This window comes from Vipera berus (assembly GCF_964194415.1).
Source record: "Vipera berus genome assembly, chromosome: 2".
NCBI lineage: Eukaryota > Metazoa > Chordata > Lepidosauria > Squamata > Viperidae > Vipera > Vipera berus.
This window is the reverse complement of record NC_138203.1, coordinates 285,846,869-285,861,756: the sequence shown is the minus strand read 5'-3', so window position 1 is coordinate 285,861,756 and position 14,888 is coordinate 285,846,869.

Here is a 14,888-nt window from a genome sequence, read left to right as displayed (position 1 = left end):
CCCAAAAAAGCAGGCGGGAAGGACTTCCCCAGTCCCCATCTCTTTCCTGGGAATCCTGAGTTTCGTCCAGGAGGGAGCAACAAGGCTGGTCTGGTCCTCTGCTTCCCCCTCCTCCCCCCCAATGGCCTGTTGGGTGCATGGAAAGGGGCTGCTGGGGAGCATGGGATTTGAGCTCTCCCACTCTTGGGACTCAGAAGACTGAACTTGGATGAGGACTTGGCATGTGTCCCTCCCTCCTCCAGGGCGAGGACCCTCCGCCTCCCTTTGCATGGGAAGAGAGACCCCCCTTTCTCCTCCCTTAGGGCCACATCTGGCTGTCTCCCCTGCAAGACATCCCCGCAGCCCTCCCCCCTTTTTTTACCTGCAGCAAAGGATGATGGGGACAGAGTGCAGCGTCCTAGAGAGGCTGTGATGTAATTTCCTTCTCTGCTCCTCCTCCGGAAAGCCAGCTGTGTTCCCATCGTTTGGCAGAGGGAGCCCCCTGGTGGATGCCTTGTGCAACGCAGGTGCTCAAGGTAACGAGAGGAAAAAGGCTGCATTTTCCGTGAGAGGCTGTCGTGTCCTCTCCAAAAGCGTCTTCTTGCCCTCCTTTCTTTTCTTTTTTTTAAATGGAGGCTGTTACAAAAGGACGAAACATGGAATAAGACATAGAATAACAGAGTTGGAAGGTACCTTCTAGGTCATCTGGTCCAAAACCCCCCCCCCCCAACACACACACAAACACACACAAATTGGAGACCTGACACCATTTCTGACAGCCCAGTCTTTTCTTGAAAGCTTCCAGTGATGAAGCTCCCACAACTTCTGAAGGCAAGGTGTTCCATTGGTTGTTTGTTCTCCCTTGTCTGAATATTTCTCCTTAAGGCAGTCAATGTGTTGTTGTTCTTGTTAGTTGCGAAGACGTGTCCGACCCATCATGACCTCATGGACAATGTTTCTCCAGGCCTTCCTGTCCTCTACCATCTTCTGGACTCCATTGAAGCTCGCGCCTACTGCTTCAGTGACTCCATCCAGCCACCTCATTCTGTCGTCCCCTTCTTCTCTTGCCCTCAACCTTTCCCAGCATTAGCCTCTTTTCCAGTGAGTCCTTCCTTCTCATTATTTGAGGTTCAGCTTCAGGATATAGCCTTTTAAAGAGCAGTCAGGGTTGATCTCCTCTAGGACTGACCGGTTTGAACGGCTTGCAGTCCAAGGAACTCGCAGGATTCTTCTCCAGCACCATAGTTCAAAGGCCTCAATTCTTTGGCGCTCAGCTTTTCTTATGGTCCAACTTTCACAGCCATACATTGCAACTGGGAAAACATGGCCTTGACTATAAGCACTTTTGTTAGCAGGGTGATGTCTCTGCTTTTTAGTGTGCTGTTTAGATTTGCCATAGCTTTCCTCCCCAGGCACAAGCGTCTTTTAAGTTCTTGGCTACAGTCCCCATCTGCAGTGATCTTGGAGCCCAGGAAAATAAAATCGGTCACTACCCCCATTTCTTCCCCATTTATTTGCCAGGAATTGATTGGGCCAGATGCCATGATCTTGGTTTTCTTAATGTTGAGTTTCAAGCCCACTTTTGTACTTTCCTTCTTCACCCACATCAAGAGGCTCTTTAGTTCCTCTTCACTTTCTGCCATTAAAATGATATCATCTGCATATCTTAGGTTGTTGATATTTCTCCTGGTCCAACATTTGATTCATTTGGCCCTGCCTTTCTCATGATGTGCTCTGCATATTCGTTAAGTAGGCAGGGCAACAGTATATAGCCTTGCTGGACTCCTTTCCCAATTTTCAACCAATCACTGGTTCCGTGTCCAGTTCTCACTGTTGCTTCTTGACCCGCTTATAGGTTTCTCAAGAGACAAATAAGATGGTCTGGTACTCCCATCTCTTTAAGAACTTGCCACAATTTGTTGTGATCTACACAATCAAAGGTTTTAGCATAGTCAATGAAGCAGAAGTAGTTTTTTTCTGGAACTCCCTGACCCAGTGTATATTGGCAATTTGCGTCTTCGAAATCCTGCCTGTACTTCTGCTAGCTCTTGATCCATATACTGCTGGAGTCTACCTTATAGTATTTTAAGCATAACTTTACTAGCATGTGAAATGAGTGTAATGGTGCGATAGTTTGAACATTCTTTGGCATTGCCTTTCTTTGGAATTGGAATGTAAACTGACCTTTTCCAATTCTGTGGCCAGAGGTGAGTTTTCCAAATTTGCTGGCAAATTGAGTGTAGCACTTTTACTGCATCGTCTTTTAAGATTTTGAATAGCTCTGCTGGAAAATTGTCACCTCCACTAATTTGTTATTGCTGAGATTTCCTAAGGCCCATTTCACTTCACATTCTAGGATGTCTGGCTCTGGTTCAGTGACCACCCCATCGTGGTTAACTGGGATGTTAAGCTCATTCTTGTATAGTTCTTCTGTGTAGTTTTGCCACCTCTTCTTAATCTCTTCTGCCTCTGTTAGGTCCCTGCCATTTTGGTCCTTTATCATGCCCATCTTTGCATGAAACGTTCCCTTCATCTCTCCAATTTTCTTGAAGAGATCTCTGGTCCTCCCTATTCTATTGTTTTCTTCTATTTCTTTGCACTGTTCATTTAAGAAGTCATTCTTATCTCTTCTAGCTATTCTCTGGAATTCTGCATTCAATTGGGCATATCTTTCTTTTTCTCCCTTGCCTTTCGCTTCCCTTCTTTTCTCAGCTATTTGCAAAGCTTCCTCAGACAGCCATTGTGCTTTCTTGTATTACTTTTTCTTTGGGATGGTTTTTGTTGCTACCTCTTGTGCAATGTTGTGAACCTCTCTCCATAATTCTTCAGCCACTCTATCAGATCTAATTCCTTTTTTTATTGAAAAGTTTTAAAATACATTTTTAAAACATATACCCCATCCACCCCACCCCTCTCCTCATTCCTCCCATCCCAACACCCCCCGACTTCCCAGAGCCGAATACAGGGTATTACATCATACAATCTTACTCTAAAATACCTATAATTACCCTTTGAACCCTATCACACTTTAACTCTCCTTAACCATAGAAAAGAAAAATAATATAGCCTCTAATTACGATAACTAATAACTATTCAAATGCTAAATGATACTTTGTAGTCCCACATTTGTTCTGAATAAAATCAATCCATCTTTTCCATTCCACTATATATCTCTGTTGCGAATGATCTTTTACATATGCTGAGATTTTAGCCATTTCTGCCAAGTTCGAAACTTACAAAGTCCATTCTTCAATAGTAGGTAGGTCCTCCTTCTTCCAGTATTGTGCTACCAAAAGTCTTGCAGCTGTTTTTAAATTCAACATCAATTTGGTTTTTATAGCAGTACAATCAGTGATAATACCCAACAAAAACAATTGTGGTAAAAATCTTATATTTTTCTTAAAAATCTTCTGCATATTCCACCAAATTTTAATCCAAAAAGCTTTAACTTTTTTACAAGTCCACCATACATGATAATACGTTGCATCATCACAACCACATCTCCAACATTTTGGCTGACAATTTGGATACATACATGCTAATTTTTTGGGATCTAAATGCCAGAATTTTGTAAAAATTCTCCCTTAAATTTTGTGCCTGTGTGAATTTGACATTCCTAACCCATATTTTCTCCCAAGTGTCCATTATTATTGGTTCTTGAAAGTTCTGGGCCCATTTTATCATACAATCCTTAACCAATTCCACTTCTGAATCAATTTCTATCAATGCATTATATATCCTTCTTATATGCGCTCGACTTTGATCTCTAATTTGCTTTACCAAATTCCCATCTGATATTGAAATACCAATTTTCAGATCTTCTTTCCATCTAGCCTGTAACTGCCCATACTGAAATGAAGTTTGTACTATTTTTTCTTCTTTTAAAATATTAAGACTTCAGTTGCCATTCATTCTTTTCCAATCTAAGAATTTCTTTATATGTTATCACATCATGTTTAAATCCCACATTTATATTTTCTATTGCATGTTTACGTATTGCCCAAATAGGAATTTTATAATTCAACTTGTATTGATATTTTTTCCAAACTCTCAACAAGGCAGACCTTAATATATGTGTTTTAAAAACTTTATCCACTTTTTTATCATACAATAAATAAGCATGCCACCCATATAACAAATCACACCCTTCAATATTCAATAGACTCCTTTGTGTTAAATTAAACCAATCACTAATTGACGATAATGCTGCCGCCTCATAATATAATTTAAGATTGGGCACTTTGAGACCACCTCTTTCTCGTACATCTTGCATTATCTTCAAGTTAACTCTCGGTCTCTTCCCTGCCCAGATAAATTTATTAATACCTCTCTGCCATTCCTCCAAATTTGAATCTTTTTTAAGTATAGGTATCATTTGAAATAAAAATAAAAATTTTGGTAAAACATTCATTTTCACAGCTGCAATTCTTCCCAATAAAGACAGTTGTAATTTTTCCAACTATCAAGCTCTTTTTGTATTTTTGACCATAAAAATTCATAATTATTCTTGTATAATTTAGTATTTGAAGCTGAAAGATATACCCCCCCCAAATATTTAACCTTTTTAACTATTTCAAATCCTGTTAATTTTTCTAAAGCAACCTTTTGTTCTATAGTCATATTTTTAGACAATATCTTAGTTTTTTGTCTATTTACCTTAAATCCAGAAACTTGTCCATATTGTAAAATTATTTCCATTAAATCCAAAACTGATTGAATTGGTTGACTTAACGTAATAACCAAGTCATCTGCAAACACCCTCAGTCTATAATCTTGATCTCTAATTTTAATTCCCTGTATTTTCTTTGAATCACGTATTTTAATCAATAATATTTCCAATTTTAAAACAAACAACAATGGTGATAATGGACATCCCTGTCTTGTACCCTTTTCAATTTTACAAGCTTCTGATAAGCTACCGTTAATTATTATTTTAGCTGTTTGTTTGTGATATATAGCCCTAATAGGTTGTAGAAACTTATCCCCAAACTGCATCTTCTCCAACACCTTAAATAAAAATTGCCAATTCAATTGATCAAAAGCTTTTTCAGCATCCAAAAAAATCAGCGCTGCAGGGACTTGGTTATTTCTTTCTAAATATTCTAATACATTTACAATGTGTCTCACATTATTTTTCATTTGCCTACCACTTATAAATCCTGTTTGATCAGTATAAATCATTTGTTGCATAACCTTCATCAATCTATTTGCTAAAGTTTTTGCAAATATCTTATAATCAGTATTTAACAACGATAAAAGTAAAGGTAAAGGTTCCCCCGCACATGTGTGCTAGTCGTTTCCGACTCTAGGGTCTTGATCTTCCTTTGGAATCAATGTTATAAATGATGTTTTCCATGATGGGGGTACCTCCCCTCCAGATTGAATCATTCTAAACAGTTCTTTTAAAGGTTCCACCATCTCTAATTGTAAATTTTTATAATAAGTAGCAGTCAATCCATCTGTCCCAGGTGCCTTTCCTACTTTTAATTGTTTAATTGCTAAAATAATTTCTTCAGTGGTTATCAATTGATTCATCTCTTCCCGTTGCTCTTGTGTGAGCGCCGGGATCTTCACTCCTTGCAGATAACTATCTATATCTACACCTTGACTATCCCTTGCATACAACTTCGAATAAAATTCAACAAAGGCCTTTTTAATAAGATTTTGCTGAAATACTTCTTTACCCCTATATTCTATCTTATCTATATGACAAGATCTTTGTTTTTTCCTTAATAAATAAGCTAACCACCTGCCAGGTTTATTTGCACTATTAAAAATATGATGTTTAGCATATCTTAAATTAGTTGCCACCTGGTCCTCCATTTTTTTTTTTTTTTTTTTTTTTTCCTGCCCAAGATGGCGACGGCCGCAACTTAGGCTTCGGGCGCTCTTTGAGGGCTTCAAAGGATTTAGCTCGGGGAAGCCCACGGTATGTCGAGGCGACTCTGGGGGTGGGGGGTCGAAAAACAGCTGCTGGGCGCTGTTTTTCTGCGGCGCTGATCCCCCCCCCTTCGAGCTAGCGGCTTTTGACATCTGCCGCCTGTCAACCTGCCGGCCCATGATGGCGCCGAACGCTGCTACGCTGTGAAACCCGAGATGTCAGCCCTGCTTTTTCATCTGCTGCTGGCCGAGGCGACTTCGTGCTGCTGTTGGCTGTGGCTACTCCGGGACTCGGGGGTTTTTAAAACAGCTGCTAAGCGCTGCTCTCTGTAGCGCTGAGCCCCCCCCCCTCCGAAACAGCGTCTTGTGGATTCTAGCGAGCGGTGCCGAGAACTGTCTGTCGACTTGCTGAGCCTCATCATGGCGCTGAGCGCTGCCACGTCGTGAAGCTCGGGCGTCTGCTTTGTTTCCATCTGCTCGCGGGCTGAGGCAGCTTTGGGGATTGGGGATTGTTGGAACAGCTGCTGGGCGCTGCTTTTCGTGACGCCGAGCCCCCCCCAACCAGCGGTCTGCTGATTTGAACGAGCAGCGCTGAGAATTTCCTGCCGACCTGCTGAGCTCCGTTATGGCGCCGAGCACTATTACAGCACCGGGAAGCCCGGGATGCCTTGCCTGTCTTCCTTCCTCTGCTTGCTCGTCGTGGATACCCTCTGTTGTTGGAGGGGCAGCGGCGATGATCCCACCGGACGGAGATTCTTCTACTACCATTGGCTGGCTGGCACCGTTTTCTGCGGTGCGGAGCCTCCTCTCCTCCCGGATGGTGGTTGCAGACTGTGGGCCTGGTCATCGGCCTCGGCGGACATGCTAGCGAACTTTTTTATTCAATATAGCTGCTGGGACTACCTCTTTCCTCCGTTGGAGATGGTTTGGACTGGCGGACGGGCATTGACTGACGGCGCTGATTGGCGGTGTGAGGATCAACAGAGGCTTGGCCTCCCTGTCCTTTACTTTTTTTGCTGCCAGGCAGGCGTTATGACTGGCTCCGTACCTGATGGGAATTAAGATCTCCCTATTGATAGTCCAATGTGGACGGGACCGAACCGTGGTGGGAGGACGGTTTTGGACTGGTCAGCGTCCGCCTCACTGGTGTGAGAGACCAGTTGGGGTGGGCCTGGCTCAGGATCCCCTTTTTCTCTCTCTGCTCCAGTCAGATGCCTCAGCCGGAGTGAGAGGACGGCTGAGGTTGTCTTTTGGATTTCCATCTCAGGTGAGAGCTGAGATGGCTTTGCAGATTGAGAGATACGCCCACTGGACTTTTTCTTTCTCCATCTATGTACCATCAACGAGCGATCCTCTGGATATATTTGTAACATCGGCCCTGAGAGACTATTCGAGCGCAATATGATCTATCGTTATTCCGAAGCGGATTTGTATGCCCTTAGGGCGGTTCCTGCCTCATGGGCGCGACCTGTCGCCTGTTTCCATACTCCCCTTAATGACGGGTCCAAGCTTTGGGACTCCGAGAGGTGGTTGGGCTTGGACAGGGGCCTCGAGTTAAGACGCGCTAAGAGGCCCCTGATAAGATTCTTAGCCGGTTATTTTAAGAGGTTAGGGAGGGGGAGGAAGGGGAGGGTGGGGAAGGAATCTGTAACCGGCACTCAGTCTGGACCTGTTAGAGGTCCCGACGGGATGGGGTCGGGGGAGGTGGCTGCTGGCGCTGGGAATGTGGGGGTGGGGCGTCGAATCCCCACGGCGATAGGGTATGGCAGCAGGTGTTTGCGCGGAGGGCCATATCAACATCTGGGATCGCGCCCCCGCTATCTCCGAGCGGTGGCGCGCTCCGACCCTCCGGTTAGCACCCTCCTACCCGGGGATGAGGGTGATCAGGCCCCTGAGCTCAGGTTGGTCTATTTTAACGCTAGATCCGTAGTTAACAAAGCTCCCCTCATCCGTGATCTGATCGAGGAGGAATGTGCGGATCTAGCGTGCATCACGGAAACTTGGTTGGGTTCGGAGGGAGGGGTGCCTCTCACCGAGTTATGCCCGCCAGGTTTCCGGGTGCTGCACCAGCCACGGGCTCAGGGCAGGGGTGGTGGGGTGGCAGTGGTTATTCGGGAGACTTTGTGTCCCCGGGAGGCCACCATTGTCCAGATGGCCGGGAGTGAATCCCTCCTCTTGAGATGTGGTCCTCGGGTTCAGTTGGGCTTGTTGCTCACATACCTGGCGCCCAGCTGTGTGGCAACAGCCCTGCCTGAGCTGCTCGACACCCTCTCAGGGTTGGCGGTGGAGTTCCCCAGGCTTATTGTCCTGGGTGACTTCAACCTGCCATCACTGGGGGGGTCGTCGGAGTTAGCTCGGGAGTTCATGGCTTCCATGACAGCCATGGGCCTGACCCAGGTTATTGAGGGCCCTACTCACGAGGGGGATCATACTCTCGACCTGGTGTTCCTGTCTGGACAGTGGTTGGATGATCTGGGAGGGGGTTCTCCGTCCATCACCCCTCTGTCATGGTCAGATCATCACCTCCTGAGGCTGGTTTTCCGTCATGCCATCCCCCGCCGCTGGGCGGCGGAACCGACCAGGTGGTTCCGCCCCAGGCGCCTAATGGACCCGGATCGGTTCCAGAGGGCGCTTGGGCCGATACCTATCACCCTTACCCACAGCCCAGTCGATGCTCTGGTGGAGGCCTGGGAAACGGCTGCCACCAGGGCACTCGACTGTGTTGTACCCATGCGACCTCTGACTCGGCGCAGATCCCGTTGGGCTCCATGGTTCTCTGTGGAGCTCCGGGAGATGAAGCGTCGGAGACGAGGTCTAGAGAGCGGTTGGAGATCCAGCCGATCCGAATCCGACCGATTGCAGTTAAGAACCTTCATAAGGTCTTATCTTGCGGCGATAAGGACGGCGAAGTCTAACTACTTTGCCGCCCTTGTCGCGTCCGCAGATAATCGCCCGGCCGCCCTGTTTAGGGTGACTCGCTCCCTCCTTAACCAGGAGGTGAGGGAGGATCCCTTGCAGGGACGAGCCGAGGAGTTTAGTCATCATCTGACGGACAAAATCGCTCGGATCCGGACCGGCTTGGACTCTGACTGGGCAGAGTCTGATGTGGAGGAATCAGGCGGTCTTGAGCACGTTATCTGGACTGAGTTCGACCCTGTTTCCCCTGATGATGTGGACAGGATCATGGGGAGACTGAGCTCCACCACCTGTTTGTTGGATCCGTGCCCCTCCTGGCTTGCTTATGCGGCTCGGGAGGGAACACGAGGCTGGTTCCATGCAGTGATAACTGCTTCTTTGAAGGAGGGTGTCTTCCCTGCCGCCTTGAAGGAGGCGGTGGTGAGACCCCTCCTCAAGAAGCCTGCTTTGGACCCGGCTGTTTTAAACAACTATCGTCCAGTCTCCAACCTTCGCTTCCTGGCGAAGGTTGTTGAGAGTGTGGTGGCGCATCAGCTCCCTCTGTTCCTGGAGGAAACTGATTATCTGGACCTGTACCAATCGGGCTTCAGGCCCGGACACAGCACGGAGACGGCATTGGTCGCGCTGGTGAATGATCTCTGGAGGGCTAGGGACAGGGGTTGCTCCTCTGTCCTGGTCCTATTAGATCTCTCAGCGGCTTTCGATACCATCGACCATGGTATCCTGCTGCGGCGTCTCAGGGGGTTGGGAGTGGGAGGCACCGTCCTACGGTGGTTCTCCTCCTACCTCCAGGGCCGCTCGCAGTCGGTGTTGACAGGAGGGCAGAGATCCGCCCCGAGGTCTCTCATTTGTGGAGTCCCTCAGGGGTCGGTTCTCTCGCCCCTCCTGTTCAACATCTACATGAAGCCGCTGGGCGAGATCATTCGTGGTTTTGGGGTGGGGTATCACCAGTACGCTGATGATACCCAACTTTTTCTTTCCACCCCGAACCAACCCAGTGATGCCCTCTCCGTGATGTCCCGGTGCCTGGAGGCGGTCCAGGTCTGGATGGGGAGAAACAGGCTTCGTCTCAATCCCGCCAAGACTGAGTGGCTGTGCATATCGGCGTCTCGGGTTAACCAAGTTATTCCACCTCTAATGATGGGGGGTGAGGTGTTACCCCCCGTTGATAGGGCTCGCAACTTGGGCGTCCTCCTGGATTCACGGCTCAATTTTGAAGATCACATAGGAGCCGTGACCAGGGGGGCTTTTGCACAGGTTCGCCTGGTGCGCCAGTTGCGTCCCTATCTGGACCGAGACGCCCTACGCACAGTCACTCATGCGCTTGTGACCTCCCGTTTGGACTACTGTAACGCTCTCTACATGGGGCTGCCCTTGAAGACCACTCGGAGGCTTCAACTGGTGCAGAATGCGGCCGCGCGAGTTGTAATGGGGGTTTCCCGATACTCCCATGTAACACCTCTACTCCGCGAGCTGCATTGGCTTCCGGTTGCCCTCCGGGTGAAATTCAAGGTGCTGGTTATCACCTATAAAGCCCTACATGGCCTGGGTCCGGGTTATTTGAGGGAACACCTGCTGCCGGCATCAAACGCCCTTCGCCCAGTGCGCTCCCACAGGGAGGGTCTGCTCAGGGTTCCGCCGGTGAGAGATTGCCGGCGGGTGACACCCAGGGATAGGGCCTTCTCAGTGGGAGCGCCTGCCCTCTGGAACCAGCTGCCAGTAGAGCTGAGAACTGCCCCCGACCTTCGATCATTCCGCCGGGGCCTGAAGACCTGGCTCTTTGAGCTCTCGGGCCCAGACTGAGGAGGAATTTTTAATTTGGGGTTCTTTTTAACTGACTACAGGGTTAATTTAATATTTTTAATTTGGTTCTTAATTTTTGTATTTTGGATTTTTAATTCCCTGTAAACCGCCCTGAGTCCTCAGGGAATAGGGCGGTATATAAATATAACTAAATAAATTAACATATCAAAGTGACTTCTTAACAAATTAATTGATTCTTTTAGCCTCTTATCAGATGGATCCATAGTAAAGGCTTTCTCTTTCCTCTTTATTTCCTCCTCTATTTCTTTACGCTTAAGTTCCATTCTTTGTCTATATTTATTATTCAAATATATCAAGACACCTCTCATGTAAGCTTTACTTGCATCCCATACCATTTCAATAGAGGTGCCTTTGTGCATATTCATAATAAAAAATTCTTTCATCTGCTTTTTACATTCTTCCACATTTTCTACATATCTAAATAAATTTTCATTTAATCTCCATGATCTTCTATCACCGTTACCCTTATCCAATTCCATCCAAACTGGACTATGATCCAATAAGGTTCTTGGACATATCTTGATCTTCTTAATCCTAGAAAAAAAATCATTAGTAATCAATATAAAATCAATCCTCGAAAAAGATTGATGTCTGTCAGAAAAAAAATATTATCAGATCTAATTCCTTAAATCTATTTGTCACCTGTACTGTGTATTCATCAGGGATATGATTTAGTTCATATCTGAGTGGACTAGTGCTTTTCCCTATTTTCTTCTTACCGTGTTGCTCTTCATATTGCTTGAAAATCAAATTTAGATCTTCTAAACAGAATAAGTGATTGAAAAGTATCAGGTTCAATAAAGGAGAATATTTATAGCTCAGGATTGTTTTCTTGCAGATGTTTCTTTATCCAAACTGGGTAACATCAGTGCTAGATCAATATTAGCAAGGATGATGTTGCAGGATCCAAACTGAGTTAGTCACCGGAAACAGAGGTTTTGTCTTCTGAGCTTTAGGACTTGTGCCAGTGGTGGGATTCAGTCAGTTCACACCAGTTTGGCGGACCTGGTAGCTAATTTTTTGTTCCCCAGGCCCAGAATGGACATCTGGAAGCGGCATCCACACAGAGAACCGGTTGTTCACATATTTGAGTCTCATCACTGACTTGTGCCCATCTTCAGGGAACTTTTTTTTAATAAAGTTTTATTATTTTATTTTATTATTTTATTTATTTTATTTTATTATTTATTTTATTGGTGGAGCAGTGGGCTAATGTCTCCTTAAGTAACACCAGCTGCCTGCAATTAGTGCAGGTTCGCATCCCACCAGGCTCAAGGTTGACTCAGCCTTCCATCCTTCCGAGGTAGGTAAAATGAGAACCCAGATTGTTGGGGGCAATTAAGCTGACTTTGTAATAATGCTGCTTGGGTGTGTGTGTGTGAAAGCCCTAATAAGCAGGCATATACATAGAATGAAGGCTACTGCTAAGTTTGTAAGCCGCCCTGAGTCTTTGGAGAAGGGCGGGATATAAATGGAATTAAAATAAAATAAATAAAATAAATTAATTTTTAAAATACAATTTAATAGTAATCATTCAACAGAACATGTTGTTTGAGTTTCTTAGTCACTAATACAAGTTAAATTTCTAATCCCTAATTGTTTAATCATTGATAAAATAGGTCCCAAGTTTGGAAATGTTCTGTTTCTTCTTTTTCTTTCAACCTCAAACTGAGTCTGTCCATTTCCGCACAGTCTTTTTAATTATTTCTTCTTCTGGTGGTATTTCTTCGTTCTTCCAATATTGTGCAAATATAATTCTCGCTACTGTTATCACATGTAAAATCAAGTAAGTACTTTGTTTAACAGGTTTTTCTGGCATTATACCTTATTTAAAACATCAAGTTTATAATCTATATGTTTCTTTAACATTTTTTCTAGCCAAGTATGAATTTCTGTCCAATATCTCTTTGCTTTATCACATGTCCACCACATATGATAATAAGTACCTGGTTTATGCTTACATTTCCAACTTTTCTCTGACATATTTTTAAACATTTCTGCTAATCTTGTTGCTGGCAAGTGCATCTATAAAAATTTTTATATAGGTTTTCTTTATAAGAAGCTGACATTGTCCATTTTTAGTTTATTTCCCACAAACTTTGCCACTTCTCTAAATCTACGTTATATCCAAAATTCTTTGTTCATACTATCATTGTTTCTTTTACCTGTTCATCTTTCATTTTCAGAACTGGGATTTGGTAAGCCTAGGAAGATTGCCCAGTGGGGGTGCAGCATGGTAGAATGGGGTTTCGCTTTTTCTGCAAAAAAGGAGACACCAGCTTTTGTCAAGCTGGCGAGACTGCAGAAAAAAGAATGAAAGATGGCAAGGAAGAAACAGGCAGTAGGGAGAAAGCAGAGCTGCTTAACATTCTTTGCATCAGTCTTCACACAAAAAGAAATTATAGTGCAACATACCCAAAAACCTACTGTAAAAGACAAACTAGAAACAAAAATTAAAATAAGCACAAAAATGGTAAGACAACATCTATCTGATCTTGACAAATATAAATCACCGGGACCTGACAGATTACATCCCAGAGTTCTGAAGGAGCTGGCAGATGTGATCTCACAACCATTGAACTATATCTTTCAGAAATCCTGGAGCACCGGGAAAGTACCTGAGGATTGGAAAAGGGATGATTAGGTTCCCATCTTCAAGAAAGGGAAAGAAACAGACCCAGGAAACTATAGACCAGTCAGTCTAACATCAACACCTGGGAAGATCCTGGAAAAGAAATCCAAAAACAGGTCTGAGAAAAAGTAAAAGGAAACAAAACTATAAACAGTAGCCAGCATGGGATTGTCAAAAATAAATCATTGCAAACCAAATTTATTTCATTCTTTGTTAAAGTGACTAAATTAGTAGACCAGCAAAATGCTGTGGACATAGTATACTTAGACTTCAGTACGGCATTTGACAAAGTATACCACAAGCTGCTGCTTAGTAAGCTATAAAAACATGGGATAGACAACAACACCATCAGATGGAACTGTAGCTGGCTGACAAACCGTACTCAGCGAGAGTACGGAGAGAAGTAAGCAGTGAGGTACCAGAAGGCTCCATCCTAGGTTGAGTACTTTTCAATATCTTCATTAATGACTTATATGAGGAATAGAAGGGGAACTCATCAAACTTGCAGAAATAGCCAACACCCCAGCTCAGGATCCAAAAAGACCTTGACAAACTTGAACAATGGGCCCTGCTGAACAAAATAAGTTTTAATGTGGAGAAAAGCAAATTTTTTCATTTAAGCAGGCAATATCAAAGATATAAGTACAGATTAGGCGAGACCTGGCTGAAAAACAGAAAGTGTGAGAGGGACCTTGAAGTCCTAGCGGACAATCACTTGACTATGAGCCAGCAGTGTGCAGCAGCCACCAAAAAAGCTGATAAAATTCTGGGTTGTATAAAAAGAGGCATAGTATCAAGGTGTATCAGGTGATGTCTGGACTGTACTTTAAGGTCAAAAGTCAATAACGGGATTTACTGTCCACATGGCTTGTGTTCAGATGTTACAATGGAAGATGGAACACAAAGGAACAAGGAGAAGGAGGAAGTCCAACCCAGAAGGGGCGGATCCTAGTACAGCATCATGAGCAGGACAGGAAATACATCACAAAAGGGGAAGGTACTGGCTGACCCAATTAGCATATTATAATTTCCCAAAACAGCCACGTGGTGGCAGCACACTCCCCATCTGGTATTTCATAATACCACCATACAAAAACATATAACAGTAGTTATACAATGCAAGTACATGTTTGTGGTTTGCTTGTTGTCATGAAACAGCTGAGAAATATAAGAGATAAACCTGAGAGATATAAGAAATAAACATGCATACATATTACAGTAATAAAAACTGTCATTACAGGCTTAAAATAGTGTAGATTAAAGTTCAAATAACTTCTTGGAGTCAGGATTCAACCAGGAAAGACAACGAGTTCAATCTTCAAGGGCAAAGGCAAGAGAAGTTCTGCGATGGTCTGATGAAAGTTTTGATGCCTTTCGATTATTGAGCTTGATGGTCCTTAAACAGAACAAGGTCTCTAACTTGAAGATAGGGGTGAAGATGAGACCTTTGTGAATGGAGCGTGATTTTGTTGCTCCCCGCCATGTTGCTCCCCACCATAATTTGAAGCAGGGTTGGATACAGGTGGTTGCTGTGGATTGCCTAGAAGTGGAGCAGGATGCATAGCTGTAGTGTGTTTGTCACTTTATGAGTAGATCAAGTTCCACTCTGATGTTGAAGTTGAGATCAGCAATAGCAGCTTTGAAGGTTGCTTTCCAG